Source organism: Helianthus annuus, chromosome 2 (genome assembly GCF_002127325.2).
Source record: "Helianthus annuus cultivar XRQ/B chromosome 2, HanXRQr2.0-SUNRISE, whole genome shotgun sequence".
In the NCBI taxonomy this organism is placed as follows: domain Eukaryota; kingdom Viridiplantae; phylum Streptophyta; class Magnoliopsida; order Asterales; family Asteraceae; genus Helianthus; species Helianthus annuus.
Genome location: NC_035434.2, coordinates 155117459 through 155134701, shown reverse-complemented (window position 1 = coordinate 155134701; position 17243 = coordinate 155117459).

The window sequence follows — 17243 nt, the reverse complement described above, 5'->3', positions numbered from 1 at the left end:
GTGGTGGCGGATGCCTTAAGCAGGAAAACGGACTATGTTCCAATACGAGTGCAGTCGATGCAGCTTGTTGTAACCTCGGGTTTACTTGAACGAATCCGAGAAGCACAAGCCGAGTCAGTGAAAGAGGAAAACTTTAAAAAGGAAAGGATAGTCAGTCAGCTGAAGGATTTGGCGGATGGTAACAACGGGTTGAAGACTCGATTCGGAAGAATATGGGTCCCAAATTTCTGTGGAGTTAGGACACTTCTACTCGATGAAGCTCATAAATCCCGTTATTCTAGTCATCCGGGTGCAACCAAGATGTACAACGATCTTAAGCAAAACTATTGGTGGCCCGGAATGAAGAGGGATGTAGTTAAGTATGTGGAGAAGTGCTTGACTTGTTTACAAGTCAAGGCAGAACACCAAAAACCATAGGTAAACTGCAACCATTGGAAATCCTAGTTTGGAAATGGGCACATATCACCGTGGACCTGTTGACCAAACTGCCTAGGACGAGCCGAGGATTCGATGCTATAAGGGTGGTTGTGGATAGATTGACGAATAGTGCTCACTTTATACCTATACATGAGACATATACTTTGGAAAAGTTGTCGGAGATATATACAAACGAGATAGTGGCACGCATGGGGTACCGATATCTATTGTGTCGGACAGGGATACCCGGTTTACTTCACACTTTTAGCGAGATTTCCAGGAACAGATGGGAACAAAACTTTTTATCAGCACTACATACCATCCTCAGACGGATGGACAGAGTGAGAGAACAATACAAACACTAGAAGACATGCTGAGGGCGTGTATTATTGACTTTGCGGGCAGTTGGGATGTGTATTTGCCGTTAGCAGAATTCTCTTATAATAACAGCTACCATGCCAGCATCGGCATGGCCCCGTACAAAGTTCTATATGGTAGGAAATGTAGGACCCCGGTGTGTTGGGGTGAAGTGGGTCCACGTGAACTGGCCCATAAAGATGTTGTCCAAGCGACTAATGAGAAAATTGACGTGGTTCGAGCTCACTTGAAAGCGGCCCAAGACAGGCAAAAGTCTTATGCCGACAAAAGACGAAAACCGATTGAATTTCAAGTGGGCGACATGGTTATGTTAAAGGTTTCCCCATGGAAGGGCGTTATCCGATTCAGAAAGAGAGGGAAACTAAGCCCGAGGTTTATCGGGCCATTTAAAATCATTGAACGAGTTGGCATGGTAGCTTATCGCCTTGAGTTACCGGACGAGCTGAGCGGAATCCATTACACGTTTCATGTGTCACAACTCCGAAAGTGCTTAACGGAGGAAACGACCTATATCCATTAAGACGATATCGAGGTAGACAATAGCCTTAACTATGTGGTAAGGCCAATCGAGGTTCTAGATCGGAAGGTTAAGGAATTGTAAAATAAGAAAATTGACCAAGTTAAGATTAAGTGGGAGCATAGAAAGGGATCGGGCACAATATGGGAGTCCGAAGAGGAGATGCGGCGTCTCTACCCGACGTTATTTGGTACTTATTCCGGTTTCGAGGACGAAACCCTTATAAGGGGGTGGACTTGTAACACCCCGAAAATCTAAATCGTTTATTTTAATATATGATGTCGATAAATAAACAAGTGAACTAACTAGGATTAAAAATAACCTAGTTAGATAAAAATCTTTTAGTAACTTATAAGTGGGTTAAAGCACTAAATATGAACTAAATGATACTTGGGGGACCAAAAGCGTTTAAGTTGAAAATAATTATAATAAAACATAAATTAAAATCCAAACACACACAAGTGTGTGTCTGTGTGTGTGTGTGTGTGTCTGGATCAATTGAAGCACAAGGCGACCAGGAGAAACCCCCACAACCCTAGTTCACATCTAATCTCTCAAATTGAAGGTCAAAATCCATTCTAAACCAAAATCTGAGCACGAAATAGTGATCTCCACTGAAAAAGGAGTCATAAGGTATGTGAATTTTATGAGAAATCTCTAGTGGAATTTCTAAGTGAACTTAGAGAATTCGAAATTGATGATTGCATGCTTGTTATATGATGGAATAGGAACAATATAGTGTCTAGGAGTAAACCCTAGACAAGTATATGATGAAATCATGCCTAATTGTAGTGAATTCCATAATCACTAATGTAGGTGATTAATGGGTTTTGTATAAACATGATGAACACTAGGGATGTAATGATTGTTCTAGTGTAATCTGAAATTTATAAAGTAATTTCTGATTTGTAGATGTTAAAATTTATGTGAAATTGCTTAAATGATGTTAATCTTGGCCAAATAACAAGCTATGAGCTTGATTATGAAGTGTGTAAAATTCTGCCCCTAAGATGTTTGTATAAATGCCTAAGAGAATATTCAATGTTGAAATTTGAACAAAAAATGCATATTTGTACAATTGGGTGAACTATGCGTTATGTAATAAGAAAAGAGTTCTAAACATATTGTGGTTGAACTCTATAGGAAAGGAAACCAGAGCGTCTAGCGGACAAGTCGGTGGTGACGCGCGTTTGAAAGGAGTGCTTTGAAGGTATGTAACTTGATTCGTTACATTAAGTAAAATTGATATTAGAACATGTATAGTTGTATTTTAGAATAAAAGTTTGTGTTGATTGAGGTGACAATGTTCACTACTTGAAATTAATAGGTTATTAATCGACTAGGAAGCGTTTGGTAGTCATTATAACGGAGGATTCCATAAATAAGCCAAACGGGTCGAATAATTGAGTAATAAGTAGTGTTAGTGTTGATAGCTAGCATTTGGTGATAACGTCACAAGAGCATGAAGCCATAAGAATGGTAATGAAATGCCGGTAATATTAAGCCCCGGACGTTGGGAAAAGCGCCTTATGGTTACTATTGCAATGGTAGTAAAATGGGTGTAAGTATAATGGGTTGAACAATTGTATAGTGATTTTAGTCGTTCGGTTCGTAAACCAAATTTTCGGTACAATAATTGAAATAGACATGTCAGTAATTAAATTACAGACGTGTAGGAAAAAGAATCACCTAAAACGGACCGTCAGATCAAAAGTTATGCCCTTTTAAAGTTGAAATTGTGAAATTTGGTGCTGGGTAGCAAATGCATGATTTTAACCTGCACTTGCTAGAAAACTGTATCCCACGCGCCACGCGAAAGGATCAACTAGATCCGGCGCGACACGCGAGAGCCGTCGCGATACGCGACAGAATGAAAGACATCTGGCACGACACGCGACAGACCCAATTCCGAATTTTTATTTTATTTTTTTATAATTCGATGCTAGGACTCGTTTATATGCATTCTAAAAATGTCAAAACTAACATTTTAAGTGGTTTTGACTCTAGGTGATGATGGGGACCTTCCGGATGGCGATCAAGCATGTTTTGAAGAACCGAACACGAACTTTTGAAGCTTCCGGATTAAATTAACTTTGTTTAGACAATGTTTATGATGTAAATAATTTACTAATCATGTTTTGAATGTTCAAACTAGTTAGTAGTTAACTAACTTGTGATTACTTTAAAACTTCGATTTTGGTACTTGTGTTTAAGTAAAGTATTTTTTATATAAGATTATGCGTATTTTTATTAAATTCGATTCGAAATTAAACGGTTGTTACACGTTGAGCCACCACCATCTCCGCCGCCGCCTCCATTTCCGTTAGGTGCTCCGGCACAGTAGGCGCAGCCACATGGGGTGCCTCAGTACCCCCAGCACGTATTCAACGACGAGCTTGATCCAGCTGTGGCACGTGTGTTACATGAGTTGGAGGACCGGATGCAGGCGCGGATGGAGGCCGCTCACGGCCGTATGGAGCGTCTTCTCATGGAGGCGATCCAGGCATTCCGACGTGGTGAGCAGTCCGGTTCGGATCATGGGCGGGGACCTCGGGCACTGCGGGGGCGGGGCCCTCAGGCACCACTCAGGATCCATAGCTTTAGGGTCGTTGTACTTTTGTTGTATTTTGACGGTTTATGTATTTTGAACAATTTCCTGTGTATGTACAAACTTATTACGTAATTAAATTTGCAGTTTCAGTTTATTTGTATTTGTGATTGTTTATTTTAATTGTTTTGATTGGTATGCTTGGTTACGTACAATCGATAATACGATATTAAGTTAAAAATGTGATACGGTACGATATAAAAATAATACGATACTTAACGATATAAAAATAATACGATACTTAACAATATAAAAATAATAAAGATTTAAAACTTATTAAAATAAAAATAACTAATAATAAACACCAATAACAAACCCAAAACACCAAAATCCCAACACAACACACAAAAAAAAAATTCAAAAATTCAGGGTGTTAATACACATCGTATAGGCCTATATACAATGCGTATGATGCCAGCCGCCAGACAACACCTGCACTTGTCAGTCTGCAATGTTTTTTAACTTTTTCAATACGCATCGTATAGACCTATACGATGCGTATTGAAAATCCAGGGTGTGCAAATAGATAATGAAGTGTGGGAATAGAATTCCCCTTTTATAATAACTTAGAAAAGTAAATTATTTAAATATTAATTGAAGTTTTGACTAAATTTGAGTTCTGAGTTTTGCAGTTTTAGTTTCCCAATGCTCATATAACTTTATCTATTTCATTCTTTTTTTTAACAGCAAATTTCTTTTATTTCATGTCGTCTATGGGATTTTAATCCAAGACATCCTTCTTCTAAGGTGTTTAAAGATTTTGCCTTTGTCAATGGACCACCACCCTATTGGTATCTGTTTCATTCTTTAACATAGTTATAATATAGTACATCTTCTTTTTCATTCTTCAAAGAGAAGTTGTTGCAAGTTCCTGTCACCGGAAAAAAAATTCTGTCAACCATCAAATTGAAAATTTTCACTTCATCTTATCTTTATTTACACCCAGGGGTATCCTAACATTTGCTTAGGGGGTATCCCCAATAAATAAAACAAATATTTTTTAAAAATTTTGCAATTCGTCAAGAAAGTTGAGGGGTATCCAGGGCAATCCCTCGTCTCCACATAGATCTGCCCTTGCTCATTACTTTACATTTCAACTACTTTATGGCTATATGTGTTTTAAATGATTTTGTATCAAACTTGTTTGGATAACTTCACGTGTGCATTCATTAACTGTGATCAAGCCGAATGGTAGTATATGTACAACTCATTTGTTTTTGGTGTGTGTTTCAAACTTTTCGTGTTCTGAAAGACCATTGTGGAATGATAAAATCCACCAACTTTACTTGGAAATCCTTTTGGGTCTTTCTACTCAATTTGATAAACTTATTTGGATTTCCTACTTGTCAACGTAAGGTTTGAATGTGCATATCCTTGTTAAATACAAATCGTGTTGGTTTATCATAGAATGCCACACCATAACTTTTACCATGTGCTAAAACTATAACACCTATGTTTTACTCACCAACTCTTGTAGTTGACCCATGTTTTCTCCCATATCTTTCAGGTGCTAGTGTTTGATGATTTCAAGCTTGATTCACATAGGATTGAGACTCTTTTGCTATAGTTAAATTTAAAACAATTGATGTGATGGCTTTGATCATGTTGTTATCTTGTTGTTTTGTATTGCTTAGTTATGTTGTATAACTCTGAAATAGAATAAATATTATATTTTAACTTTAACTAGAGTATTTCTCCGCGCGTTGCGGCGATGTGTGACCGCGAACATTCGATGGGTATTGGTTCGATTCATTATAGTACTTGTGCGATACATACACTCGCTTGGTATACAAACCAACGTGTTCATTACATCATCCGAAAACAATAAAAACAACACCAGTACTGAGTACTGACACTGATGTTGGAACGGTATCGCTTAGTTACCAATACACATTTATCGTCGCAGATAGAGTTCTATAAAGGAAATATTATCGAAATTGAAAACCATAAAAATGAATCTAAGTACTGAGGGCTTTAGTCTTATCTGATAACATTGAGTAATATCAAACAATATTTATAGTTATATACGTTTTTCTTATACTACATAATATGAAAAAGACTAAAAAGAAATATATGAGTAAATTATATATATATATATATATATATATAGTGAAAGGAAACTAATAATTATATTGTTCATGACAACTTTGAAATAATATGTATAACAGTCAATCATGTTTTATGAACAATCTATTCTAGTTACATGACGCCCGATGTTTCTGTCGTCAGTTGGGGTGTTACATTTGAAAATCCCTGTTTAGATCTTGTTCTTAATCGTAAAACGTGTAGAACGCAAACAATCTACTTATATCTTCATTTGAAGTATGGAATCCAACAAACGAGATGTGATTTTGACAAGAGAATGTAAATAAACTTTTTGTGTATTCCTGATAAAAATTTGGCAGAGTGATGTCACGCCTTGACTCCAATCAAAAGCTAGACTCCAAAAGTAATGACGCTTATGTACATGGCATCTCCTATACATGTACAACATACACATAACACTAGCGCATGACACCTACTTAGCATCACTCATACGCTGCGCATGAGTCATGCGTTGCACATGATTCATGTGCTACTCATGCGTTGCGGTAAAACCGGAGTGAACCACCACAATCTCCCCCACCATAACTCACCGGAGTAGTCGTCCGTCCATGTGGCGTTTTGCTGTTGCCCTAAACCCCGCCCCTGCCTTCACCTACCATCAAACCACCACCACCCACCTGCGTCGACACACCACCATCTATCTAACAGTTCATCTGAGAATTTTGAAGCAATTTGTCGCAACCCCGACCCCTGCCCCAGGAGGCGAGCGGCCGCGGCCTACTCAGAGCGGGTGGTATCGGTGTTTATTAATTTGGCAGCGGAATTTACATCAGGACCGTAGTTAGGAAATAGTTTATCAGAGTAAAACACCACATTTTTATAATAATAAATACATGGGGAAGAACCCAAGTTTCCATTACAAACATGTTTATAGGGATAAACCCTAATTTATTGAAATAAAACTTCTTCTTTATTTAGGTAACTTTTATAGCCACTTATCCAAGCCTTCAGTGCTCTCCAGCTGGCTTCTAATTGGCTTTCACATTTTGTTACCTGAAACGTGTTTAAAACATTTTATCAGCAAGAAATACTAGCGAGTGAATCCCAGTTTAATCAAAACAAGTTTTATCATTTTACAGCATTGAGGGCAATCCAGCAATTATATTTGTTTACATCTACTTTAATTACCACCCACGGTACTGTCAATCCTGACTTGTGGTAATGTTACCACTCACAGTGTAGTAACAAGTTAGGTACACAAAACCCCAACATACCGACGATAATTGTAGAATCACAAATACTCAATCACTGTTAATTATAATTTAAAACAATTGAGGTTTTGTAAAAATAGTTCACAAAAAGGTTTCATAAAAAGATGATTACTCACATTGCTAATTTAGGTATTTCCTTGTGACTTCCTGGTTATAATCTATTAATTAAACAATGCATACATGTTAGTATAATAACCCAAATTTACATTAGATATACCCTCCCCGAGACAGAACTCCAACGACTGAGTCAGGCAGAGCCTTGACATGCGTTACGGAGCACTAGATCAATCGGGCAGCGTAACTAATATGCAACCGGGGGTTATGATATTTACATCGAGGCAGAGCTTCGTTATTTAGTGGGTATTATGCCTGAGTATTACTTTAGCCTTTAGAGAATTTAGAGATTGAGAGAGAGTTTTCGATTTTGAACGAATTCTCAACTGAAGCCGTGATCCCCTATTTATAGTGCTGATACGGCACTTTGTCGCGCCCCGCGAGAACAGAAGGCAAAGCCTTCGCGGCCCGCGAGGGCTTGTAGACTAGGCCCTAGATTTGCTGAGTTGATACTAGCCTCGACCCGCATCGTGACACGTGGCGTCATAGGGTGCAGCCTGGTGTCATGGGGTCGCGGCCCACGATAGCTCTTGCTGTCTTCGTCGCGCCCCGCGAGCGAGTAAGGAATTTTGTTTTTATTTAATTTTTGTTAAATTAAGGTATTTCGGGACCACTTTTAATATACGGGGTGTATTTTAGGACGTATAGGGATGTTTTAAGTATTTTAGGAGAGTTGTTATACAATTGACCATGAACTTAAGCAATTGAGAAAGTCACCCTCGTTAATTTTGAAGAGAGATAGGTTTTTTATTTTAGATTTGGGGTTTTTTAAGAGAGAGAAATAGGGGAGAGATGTGATGATTGACGGAGATAGAGTGTGTTCTTGATCTTTGTTATTTATGGCAGAAAATGTAGAAAAAAAATAACTAAGGTGAAATACCAATAATACCTTTGCCTTAAATAAACCTAACTAAGTCATTTAACTTAGTTTGGTGTAAAGGACTTAAAATGATATAAAACATGTGTTTTTGGACATAAAATGAAATTAAAACTTTTAAATGGCACGTTTCAAAATTTAGATAATACATAAAGGACAAAAAGTGAAATTTATTCTAATAATAATAATAACAACAACAACAACAACAACTTGGTGCTAAAGGAGGTGTAGGTATTCAATCATATATTTGTAATAAGACTCGTGTTTCTTTTTAATGGCATCAATATGCCCAATAATGATCTTGTCAATGTTTACCCGGTTCACCCATTAGATAAAATACGACTCTAACTGATCGATTACATTTTTATATTTGAAACATTATTTTCATAAGATGTATTTAGAGACTTATATATTATAACATTTTTAAAATTTAACTCGTTTAATACGCGGGTCTATTATAATAATAATAATAATAATAATAATAATAATAATAATAATAATAATAATAATAATAATAATAATAATAATAATAATAATAATAATAATAATAATAATAATAATAATAATTGAATGAACAACTTAACTAAAATTTGATTTCATTGAACTAGTTTTTTTTACGTCACGCGTTGCGGTAAAACCGAGCAAATGATAATTTAAAACAAACGTGATTTGAAAACAAAACATGTTGTTTAGATAGCCAAACCATTAGAACGGTTTAGTTTATCATCGTACCGCTTTTTGATACCAAATAAATACTTTATTATGAGTTCAACTTCGTTTTTAACAAAATTTATAACAGAATTGTTGGAGTCTGTATGCCCAAGACACATATTAGATTGATGTGGCTAGTACGTTATGATCCAAGTCGAGTCATACCCAAATACAAGCTAGACAAACACTTAAATATTTATTTATGATATGATCAAACAAATAAATATTAACACTTACAATATTTAGAAATTGGTTTTCTAAATAATTACACTTGAGAAACTAATAAATTATATGGATAATTTATTTTGAGAGAATATTTTATCTTATTATTTAATGGGTTAAATAACATGATAAAAAGTTATATAAGTCTTATAACATATGATGTTATATTTTATAAAAGTTATAAAATTAAACAAGACTTAAATTATTTTATAAAAGAAATTGATTTTTTTTTGTAAAAAATTAAGCTAGGCCGCCCCCCCTCATGGGAACTCCCAAAAGTATTTTGATCCAATAGTATTTCATGCATTTACATGTGTTTTCATTGGGTGGTCTTCCCTAAATATTTTGGCCAATTATCTTACATGCTTTTGCATGTGGAAGAAGCCTCTTAATTGGGCAAAAAGGAGGTGGCTCTTCTCTCATCCTTTATATATTTTTGTATGACTAAAATATGAAGATACAAGACATAATCTCAAGGTGCAAGACTTGTAAAAACTCTCTCAAAATTTCGGCCATAAGGGGTTGTTCAAGGAGTTTTTCGGTTTTGATTCAAGTGTGAGAAATCCTAGCTAAACTCGTGGTGTTTGTTAGAAGCTTGGGGTATACAAGCTTGAGGTCTTCTACTCTTGAAGGCAACCATTCAAGAAGTATCATCCGTTTCAAGTTCTTTACTCCAAGAAGGTAGTTTTCTAAACACCCTATGGTTGTGTTTGATAGTATGCATTTTCATATATGGATCCGGGTTTTGGGATTTTGCATATAAATGGTTTTATATCTTATAAAAGTAACATGTTTTAAACATTATTTCCGCTGCGTTTTTATTTCATATGGATGAAATTGCTTTGATAAACATGTTAAAATCCCATCAATGGCATCTAGAGCCGCTTATATGAGTGCATGCTTCAATAGATTAAAACTTTCGGGTTTGAATAAAACCTTATAGCCGAAAATGGTTATAAAAAGGAACCATTTTTTATGCTTCTTGAAATTAATAAATATATATTTGGATGTATATTTTGGTGCATATGACCTAGCCAGGACCTTGTGTTGAATGATTGTGTTGTGATTCATATTATTATTTATTCAAGGGTTGTAATAATTATTATTTTGTTCTTCCATTAGAAGATATGTAATTTATTTATTTTCATTTGGTATGTAAAATAAATAGATTAGGTGCATTTTATTTTACTAGAAAAAATATATTAGGATATATTTTGTAAAAAGAAGATGCACATAAAATGCGGTTTTGGTTTGGACCATAATATTCGGTCCAAAGAACTTCATCGTTCTCAACGGGATTTCAACCCGATAACCAAAACACATTTTTTTGAAGTCCAAAGGAGTTTGGAGCTGAATATAAAAGACTTTTGGAAGCTCAAAGTAGGTGGAGAAATCACAACACAAGAAGGAAACTTGAAGCATTTGGATGCGGGATCAAGTGGGAGTTCAACGACACATTTCTTGTGTCATTTTTCACCCTTTAGGAAGGACCTTTTGGCACACTTGTTTCGGCTAACAAGTGTTGTCAAAATAGTTGGCTATGGTTATGCACCTATTGTTATGTATGATATACTTGTTTGGTTGCTTATTTTGTTGTTTAGATGATATGTCGATATGCATGACTTAACAAACTAATAATCAACAACAAGCGTAAAATTGGTTCTTAACAAAATCATTAAAAGGGTTAATAAAAGGTTTTATTAAAAATTAATGATTTTTACAATAAAATGGGTTTTATTAAAAAGAACCTTGAAAATTAGTTTTCACTAAAGTACCATTGATTTGAATACATGTAAATGTATGGTACATAATATTTTCTAAGCTAGAATTTTGAAATATTAAAAACCCTTTTATAAAACAAGTCAAACACCATCCTTTTATACAACACTTGAAACACTTGGGAACTCTTATTGTGGGATAAAGGTCACCTAACCACATTTGAGGGAACTTGTATGTTCGAGGTGGGTTTACCATGTTTGTAGGATAAAGGTCACCTAACCACTTATGTGTATAAACTCACACGTGTGTGTAAGTTGGACGACTTGATTTGGAAACCATGAACTTAGGGTCATCAAAGCATGGGGAACAAAGGTGTTGATGGGATTAAACATGCCAACTAAACATAAAGATGTTTAACCGATCCCATATGGCTAGAAATTGCAAAGAGTTGCAATTGTCAAACGTTGACTACCTTGTTAATTTAAATAGAGGGATAAAGGTCACCTAACCAATATTTAAATGTAACGTTGGATTCTAGATTTTAATTATTAATTGTCTTTAAGACACAAAAGGGTATTAATGATTAAAATATAATAATATCGAAAATACTAAAATTGAACTTGTTAAATTTTGTAGATGGCCGCTAACAATGCAAACCCGATTAGCCAAACCGTCCGAAACCTATCACTAAGAACCATCCTTGAAAAGGATCGTCTCAACCATAACAACTTCATGGATTGGTTTCAAAACTTGAGAATCGTTCTCAAGCAAGAGAAGATATCCTATGTGTTGGACGATCCTATTCCCGATGAACCTAACGTGGAAGATGTGGAAGCCTACAATGATTGGGTTAAGTACACCGAGGACTCCATGCAAGCCTCATGCCTCATGCTGGGAACTATGATTCCCGAAATTCAAAAGGATTTTGAACATCACGGGGCATACGACATGATTACCCAGTTAAAGGCAATGTTCCTACAACAAGCAAGGGTAGAACGCTTCGAAACTGTTCGGGCGCTTCATGCATGTCGAATGGAGGAAACCCAATCGGTATCATCTTATGTTCTCAAGATGAAAAGCCACATTGATCACCTCGAACGGCTAAATTGTCCCGTCTCTGAAGAGTTGGCTACGGATTTGATCCTCAACTCTTTAACAAAGAAATTTGAGAGCTTTGTAATGAATTACAACATGAATGGATGGGACAAGAGCATTGGTGAGCTTCATGCAATGCTCAAAACGGCTGAAGCAGGTATGGGCAAAAGGGCTTTACCCGTCCTTGCGATCAATGAAGGAGGCAACAAGAAGAGGCCCCACCCAGACTCTAAAGCAAACTTTGCTAAAAGAAAGGGACACGTCAAGGGAAAGAGAAAGGGAAAAGCTAAAGCAGAACCAACTAAACCGAAGGAGAAGAAGCAAAAGGTTGCTACGAATGACCCATGTTTTGAATGTGGTGAGATAGGACACTGGAAGAGAAATTGTCCAACCTATCTTAAGGAGTTGAAAAACAAGAGGGATGCAGGGCAAACCTCAGGTACTATCTTTATGATACGTTTTGAGCTTAATGTTATTTCTTCTAACACATGGGTACTAGATACCGGATGTGGACCTCATATTTGCAATCGTTGTAGGGGTTCAAAAGAAATAGAAATTATAAGAAGGGAGACGCTAGTCTCTTCATGGGCAACGGAGCAATGGTTGATGTCGAAGCTCAAGGAGACTACCTTTTAGAGCTTCCAAGTGGTTTGGAAGTTATTTGAAGAATGTTTTATATGCTCCTAGTTTGACTAGGAACATAATTTCAGTTTCCCTTTTAAAACAATGTGGTTTTAAATTTGAATTTGTTAACCAAGACATTTATGTTTCTATGAATGATGTGTTTTATTTTAAAGCTATGTCTTTAAATGGTATTTATAAATTAGATCATGATAACGCATCATATGATAGCTCAATGTACCAAGTAACCAACAAGAAACTCAAAGTGGATTTGAGTGATTCCTACCTTTGGCATTGTCGCCTTGGACATATAAGCAAGAATCGCATGCATACACTTCAGAAAAATGGTCTTTTGAAAACAAATGAAGATAATTCATTTGATATATGCGAATCTTGTTTACAAGGCAAAATGACCAAGACACCCTTTAGTGGAAAATTTGAAAGGGCTAAAGACTTACTAGGTATCATACATTCAGATGTATGTGGTCCTTTTAAGCCGATGACTAGGAATGGTGAAAGATACTTCATTATCTTTACCGACGACTATAGTCGTTATGGTTGTGTGTATTTACTAAAACACAAGGATGAAGCATTTGAAATGTTCAAAGACTTCAAAAGTGAAGTAGAAAATCAACTCAAGAAAACAATCAAACTCCTTCGCGCCGATAGAGGAGGTGAATACCTTAGTGGTGCTTTTCAAGATCATCTTAGGAGTTGTGGGATTATCTCACAACTTACTCCACCTGGAACACCACAACACAATGGTGTGTCCGAAAGGAGGAATCGAACTCTATTAGATATGGTTCGATCTATGATGGCTAGAAGCACATTACCTCTATCGTTTTGGGGTTATGCTTTGCTCTCCGCAGTCCGTATATTAAATATGGCACCAACCAAGAAAGTGGAAAAGACACCTTTTGAAATATGGCATGGAAACCCTCCATCATTATCATTCTTAAGGGTTTGGCGTTGTGAAGCTTATGTTAAGAAATACACTCCAAATAAATTGGAAGTCCGATCTACTAAGTGTATCTTTGTAGGATATCCTAAAGATGATATAGGATATTATTTTTACGACCCAACTGAGCAAAAGGTATTTGTTGCTCGAAAGGGTAAGTTCTTAGAAGCTAAGTTCCTTATGGAAGGAACTAGTGGTAGAACAGTGGAACTTGAGGAGAATCAAGAACCACAAGACGATACACGTTTGGTTGATACTAGCACTCAACAAGAGGTTGTTGAAATCGATCAAGAGGTTGATCAGTACGCACAAAATGTTCGCAGATCTGGTAGAATTAGTAGTCCACCTGAAAGATATGGTTTTTTCATGGATGGATGCTATGTGGTGGATTCAGATGAACCAACCACATACCATGATGCAATGTTAAAATCCGATTGTGACAAATGGCTTGAAGCCATGAACATAGAGATGCAATCCATGTATGATAACCAAGTTTGGGAATTGGTTGCGCCACCACTTAACTCTAAAGTAGTTGGAAGTAAGTGGGTTTTCAAGAAGAAAACAGATATGCATGGTAACTTGGATACTTATAAAGCAAGACTTGTAGCAAAAGGTTTCACTCAAACTCAAGGGATTGATTATGATGAGACCTTCTCGCTTGTGGCGATGCTAAAGTCAATCAGGATATTATTTGTCGTAGCTGCATATTATGACTATGAGATCTGGCAATTGGATGTCAAAACGGCTTTTCTTAATGGATATCTTGATGAAGATGTCTATATGGTTCAGCCCGAAGGTTTTGTCAATCCAAAACATCCTGACAAAGTATGCAAGTTAAAGAAATCAATCTACGGATTGAAACAAGCATCTAGAAGTTGGAATCACCGTTTCGATGAAGAAATTAAGAATTTTGGATTCATCAAGAACGGCGATGAAGCTTGTGTGTACAAGAAGGCTAGTGGGAGTATCATCACTTTCTTAGTATTGTATGTCGATGACATTCTACTATTTGGAAATGACATTCCAACCATGGAAGGTGTAAAAGCTTGGCTTGGAAGTTGTTTTTCCATTAAGGATCTTGGTGAAGTCTCCTACATTCTGGGAATAAAGATCTATAGGGATAGATCAAGGCGCTTGATAGGTTTAAACCAAAGTGCATACATTGACAAAGTCTTGAATAGGTTCCAAATGGAGAACTCAAAGAAAGGGTTTGTACCTATTCAAAAGGGGACAATATTGAATACATCTCAATGTCCAAGCTCAAAGGATGAGCAAGAGAAAATGAAAGGAATCCCATATGCGTTAGCTATAGGATCCATCATGTATGCAATGATATGCACCAGACCGGACGTTCCATGCGCTTTGAGCATGACGAGTAGATACCAGCAAAATTCAGGTAACAGTCATTGGAAGGATGTTAAGAGTATATTAAAATACCTTAGAAGGACTAAGGATATGTTTTTAATATATGGATCTGGCGAGGAGGAACTCATTGTAAAGGGTTACACGGACGCGAGTTTCCAAACTGATCGAGGTGATTCTTGATCGCAATCGGGGTATGTCTTCATTTTAAATGGAGGATCAGTCTCTTGGAAGAGCTCAAAACAAGACATGGTAGCATTGTCCACTACAAGATCAGAATACATCGCCGCTTCATTGGCAGCCCAAGAAGCTGCATGGTTGAAGAAATTCATAGCCGGCCTAGGGGTGGTCCCTACCATTCAAGACCCCCTAGAGATCTTTTGTGATAACAAGGGTGCGATTGCTCAAATCAAGGAACCTCGTGCACACCAAAAGACTAGACATATCGAGCGGAGATTCAACTACATAAGGGATGAAGTTGAAAAAGGAAAGATATGTATCCATCAAGTTCACACCAATCAAAACATTGCGGATCCACTCACGAAGCTCCTTGACAGGGCAAAACATGAGGGTCATACATGTGCCTTAGGACTTCGACATTCTAATGATTGGATTTGATCTATTTTGTATTTGGATATTGAAACAATTGTTAATTTAACTCTTTTATGCTATTTTGAGTTACGTTTCATATTAGCATGTTTAAATCCATGAATAAGTTAATTATTCTAAATGTCCGTAGTCGATCATAATTGTGGGAACAAATATGAATGTAAGACTATTATGAACTTGGATTGGTGGATATTCATTTAGAATGAATATAGAGCAAAGTGTTGCTGCCAAAGTTCATAGATATTTCTGGGATACAAATATTGGACTGAATCGCTCTCAAATGTTACTGCATGGAATCATTTGTGATTGATCATAAGTAAATTTGAGTAAAGGCGAATATCATAGTATCCTCCGACCTGAGATATATATTGGGTCTTGATATTCACCAAGTATTATACCTTGACCTAGTTCTTAGTTGTCTGTAATAAGACAGTACACAAGGCTAAACTCAGGTATGGTACAAGGTGATTGTGAGAGACGTATGTAGTCAAGAAGGAATTTGTTCCTCTTATTCGTTGAGAATAAGATGTCTAAGGCCTGATAAAGTTAAATCAACAGAGAGTGATCACTCTGTGTCTCTGGATTTAACATGACATCTGCAACGAAAGGATAAATGATAGATTCACCTAAATCATGTTCAAGTAAGGGACTTGAAGGGGATGATCTTATTGAATGGGAAATATAGTCATACGTATTAGGGGTAGTAAACTGTAGTTAGGTGGTCTTTACTACTTGCGTCAATCTTTTATGTATCTTGTGCAAGTGGGAGATTGTTGGAGTCTGTATGCCCAAGACACATATTAGATTGATGTGGCTAGTACGTTATGATCCAAGTCGAGTCATACCCAAATACAAGCTAGACAAACACTTAAATATTTATTTATGATATCATCAAACAAATAAATATTAACACTTACAATATTTAGTAATTGGTTTTCTAAATAATTACACTTGAGAAACTAATAAATTATATGGATAATTTATTTTAAGAGAATATTTTATCTTCTTATTTAATGGGTTAAATAACATGATAAAAAGTTATATAAGTCTTATAACATATGATGTTATATTTTATAAAAGTTATAAAATTAAACAAGACTTAAATTATTTTATAAAAGAAATTGAATTTTTTTTTATAAAAAATTAAGCTAGGCCGCCCCCCCCCCCCCCTTCATGGGAACTCCCAAAAGTATTTTGGTCCAATAGTATTTCATACATTTGCATGTGTTTTCATTGGGTGGTCTTCCCTAAATATTTTGGCCAATTATCTTACATGCTTTTGCATGTGGAAGAAGCCTCTTGATTGGGCAAAAAGGAGGTGGCTCTTCTCTCATGTTTTATATATTTTTGTATGACAAAAATATGAAGATACAAGACATAATCTCAAGGTGCAAGATTTGTAAAATTCTCTCAAAATTTCGGCCATAAGAGGTTGTTCAAGGAGTTTTTCGGTTTTGATTCAAGTGTGAGAAATCCTAGCTAAACTCGTGGTGTTTGTTGGAAGCTTGGGGTATACAAGCTTGAGGTCTTCTACTCTTGAAGGCAACCATTCAAGAAGTATCATCCGTTTCAAGTTCTTTACTCCAAAAAGGTAGTTTTCTAAACACCCTATGGTTGTGTTTGATAGTATGCATTTTCATATATGGATCCGGGTTTTGGGATTTTGCATATAAATGGTTTTATATCTTATAAAAGTACCATGTTTTAAACATTATTTC